The 3,942-nt window shown below is 46.5% G+C and overlaps 1 non-coding gene across 1 annotated transcript; it reads right to left on the bottom strand.

Moving 5' to 3' along the window:
• Positions 1–3,505: 3,505 nt before the first annotated feature.
• On the bottom strand, positions 3,506–3,578 carry trnaa-ugc (transfer RNA alanine (anticodon UGC)). Its single transcript has one exon. It is a non-coding gene; the product is annotated as a tRNA-Ala (tRNA).
• Positions 3,579–3,942: the final 364 nt, after the last annotated feature.

The raw sequence follows: 3,942 nt of genomic DNA, 5'->3' as shown, positions 1-3,942 counted from the left end.
CAGACTTTATGTGATAATGTGAAAATCTGATGACCACCCGACCCGAACCCGCAAATATAGAAAATGCGCTGTAGGCTACAGTCAGAGATGGCAGAACAATGTTTTGACAGGGGGTGTAGGATATTTTTGTACCTAATTTAGAAATTCTGAGATTTTGGTAGGTACATTTTTTGGTCAACATGATACACACAGCTTAACTTCTGTCATTATACAGTACCAGTCAAAAGTTTGGACACACCTACTCATTCAACGGTTTTTCTTAATTTTTTTCCATTTTCTATATTGTAGAATAATAGTGAAGACATCAAAACTATGAAATAACACACATGGAATCATGTAGCATCCAAAAAATAAACACTACCGTTGCGTACAGAGGCCATTATCAGCAACCATCACTCCTGTGTTCCAATGGCACGTTGTGTTAGCTAATCCAAGTTTATCATTTTAAAAGGTTAATTGATCATTAGAAAACCCTTTTGTAATTATGTTAGCACAGCTGAAAACTGTTGTCCTGATTAAAGAAACAATAAAACAGGCCTTCTTTAGACTATTTGAGTATCTGGAGTATCAGCATTTATGGGTTCGATTACAGGCTCAAAATGGCTAGAAACCAATAACTTCCTTCTGAAACTCGTCAGTCTATTCTTGTTCTGAGAAATGAAGGCTATTCCAATGCGAGAAACTGCCAAGAAACTGAAGATCTTGTACAATGCTGTGTACTACTCCCTTCACAGAACAGCGCAAACTTGCTCTAACCAGAATAGAAAAAGGAGTTGGAGGCCCCGGTGCACAACTGAGCAAGAGGACAAGTACATTAGAGTGTCTAGTTTGAGAAACAGACACCTCACAAGTCCTCAACTGGCAGTTTTATTAAATAGTACCCGCAAAACACCAGTTTCAACGTCAACAGTGAAGAAGCGACTCCGGGATGCTGGCCTTCTAGGCAGAGTTCCTCTGTCCAGTGTCTGTGTTCTTTTGCCCATCTTAATCTTTTATTTTTATTGATCAGTCTGAGATATGGCTTTTTCTTTGCAACTCTGCCTAGAAGACCCGGAATACAACTTTCCTGAAGCGGATCCTTTGTTCGGACCACCCCACTCAGGACATTGGATCTAATCCCAGAGGCCGACCTAAAACAACATCGCCACAGAAGAGGTAGACGGAGTGGTCTCCTGGTCACACTACCCACCGCTTCCGAGTATGTTATTTGCCAATGTACAGTCTCTAGACAACAAGTTGGATGAAATTAGGGCAAGCGTTGCCTTCCAGAGAGACATCAGAGATTGTAACATTCTCTGTTTCACGGAAACATGGCTCTCTCGGAATATGTTGTCAGAGTTGGTACAGCCACCGGGTTTCTTCATGCGTCGCGCCGACAGGAATAAACATCTCTCTGGGAAGAAGAAGGGCTGGTCCTTCTTTTCACTTGACCTAGAATTTCTTACAATCAAATGTCGACCATATTATCTCCCAAGAGAATTCTTGTCAGATATTGTCACAGCTGTGTATATACCCCCTCAAGCAGGTACCACGACGGCCCTCAAGGAACTTCACTGGACTCTATGTAAACTGGAAACCATATATCCCAAGGCTGCATTTATTGTAGCTGGGGATGTTAACAAAGCAAATTTGAGAACAAGGCTACTTAAATTCTATCAGCATATTGATTGCAGCACTCACACGGGCAATACGCTGGACCACTCACACGGGCAATACGCTGGACCACTGCTACTCTAACTTCCACGATGCATACAAGGCCCTCCCCCACCCTCCCTTCGGCAAATCCAACCACAACTCCATTTTGCTCCTAACGTCTTATAGGCAGAAACTCAAACAGGATGTACCCATGACTAGAACCATTCAACGCTGGTCTGACCAATCGGAATCCACGCTTCAAGATTGTTTAGATCATGCGGACTGGGACATTTATCGGGCAGCCTCAGAGAATAACATTGATTTATACGCTGACTCGGTGAGTGAGTTTATAAGGAAGTGCATTGGAGATGTTGTACCCACTGTGATTCTTAAAACCTACCCTAACCAGAAACCTGGGATGGATTTAACCATGGAACGATGACAGGGAATATGGCCGAATATAAACAGTGTAGTTATTCCCTCCGCAAGGCAATCCAACAAGCGACATGACGGTATTGGGACAAAGTGGAGTGGCAATTCAACGGCTCAGACACGAGATGTATGTGGCAGAGTCTACAGTCATTTACGGACTACAAAAAGAAAACCAGCCACATCACGGACACCGACGTCTTGCTTCCAGACAAACTAAACACCTTCTTTGCCTGGTTTGAGGATAATACAGTGCCACCGACGCGACCACCCGCTAACAAGGACTGAAGGACCCCCCTCTCCTTCTCCGTGGCCGATGTGAGTAAGATATTAAAACGTGTTAACCCTCGCAAGGCTGCTGGCCCAGATGGCATCCCTAGCCGCATCCTCAGAGCATGCACAGACCAGCTGGTTGGTGTGTTTACGGACATATTCAATAGCTCCCGATCCCAATATGCTGTCCCCACATGCTTCAAGATGGCCACCATTGTTCCTGTACCCAAGAAGGCAAAGATAACTTAACTAAATTACTATCACCCAGAAGCACTCACTTCTGTCATCATGAAGTGCTTTGAGAGATTAGTCAAGGATCATATCACCACCTTACCTGCCACCCTAGACACACTTCAGTTTGCATACTGCCCCAACAGGTCCACAGACGATGCAATCACCATCGCACTGCACACTGCCCTATCCCTTATGGACAAGAGGAATACCTATGTAAGAATGCTGTTCATTGACTACAGCTCAGCATTCAACACCATAGTCCCTCCAAGCTCATCATTAAGCTTGAGGCCCTGGGTCTCAACCCTGCCCTGTGCAATTGGGTCCTGGACTTTCTGACGGGCAGCCCCCAGGTGGTGAAGGTAGGAAACAATATCTCCACTTCGCTGACCATCAGCACTGGGGCCCCACAAGGGTGTGTGCTCATCCCCCTCCTGTACTCCCTGTTCACCAATGACTGCGTGGCCATGCATGCCTCCAACTCAATCATCTATTTTGCCAACGACACAACAGTAGTGAGCTTGATTACCAACAACGACGAGACAGCCTACAGGGAGGAGGTGGGAGCACTCGGAGTGTGGTGTCAACTGTTGAGAAGCCTCTTTGTCCTAGACTTGGCACTCCGGTACCGCTTGCCATGCGGTAGTAGAGAGAACAGTCTATGACTGGAGTGGCTGGGGTCTTTGACAATTTTTAGGAGCTTCCTCTGACACCGCATGGTGTAGAGGTCCTGGATGGCAGGCAGCTTAGCCCCAGTGATGTGCTGGGCCGTACGCACTACCTTCGTAGTGCCTTGCGGTCGGAGGCCGAGCAATTGCCGTACCAGGCAGTGATGCAACCAGTCAGGATTACATTTACATTTTACATTTAAGTCATTTAGCAGACGCTCTTATCCAGAGCGACTTACAAATTGGAAAGTTCATACATATTCATCCTGGTCCCACCGTGGGAATTGAACCCACGACCCTGGCGTTGCAAGCGCCATGCTCTACCAACTGAGCCACACGGGACGAGGATGCTCTCGATGTTGCAGCTGTAGAACCTTTTGAGGATCTCAGGACCCATGCCAAATTCTTTGAGTTTCCTGAGGGGGAATAGGCTTTGTCGTGCCCTCTTCACAACTGTCTTGGTGTGTTTGGACCATTCGAGTTTGTTGGTGATGTGGACACCAAGGAACTTGAAGCTCTCAACCTGCTCCACTACAGCCCCGTCGAAGAAAATTGTGGCGTGCTCGGTCCTCCTTTTCCTATAGTCCACAATCATCTCCTTAGTCTTGGTTACGTTGAGATAGGTTGTTATTCTGGCACCACCCGGCCAGGTCTCTGACCTCCTCCCTATAGGCTGTCTCGTCGTTGTCGGTGATCAGGCCTACCA

This window comes from Salvelinus fontinalis, chromosome 9 (assembly GCF_029448725.1).
Source record: "Salvelinus fontinalis isolate EN_2023a chromosome 9, ASM2944872v1, whole genome shotgun sequence".
NCBI classification, from domain to species: Eukaryota; Metazoa; Chordata; class Actinopteri; order Salmoniformes; family Salmonidae; genus Salvelinus; species Salvelinus fontinalis.
This window is presented reverse-complemented; position numbering and strand designations above follow the sequence as displayed.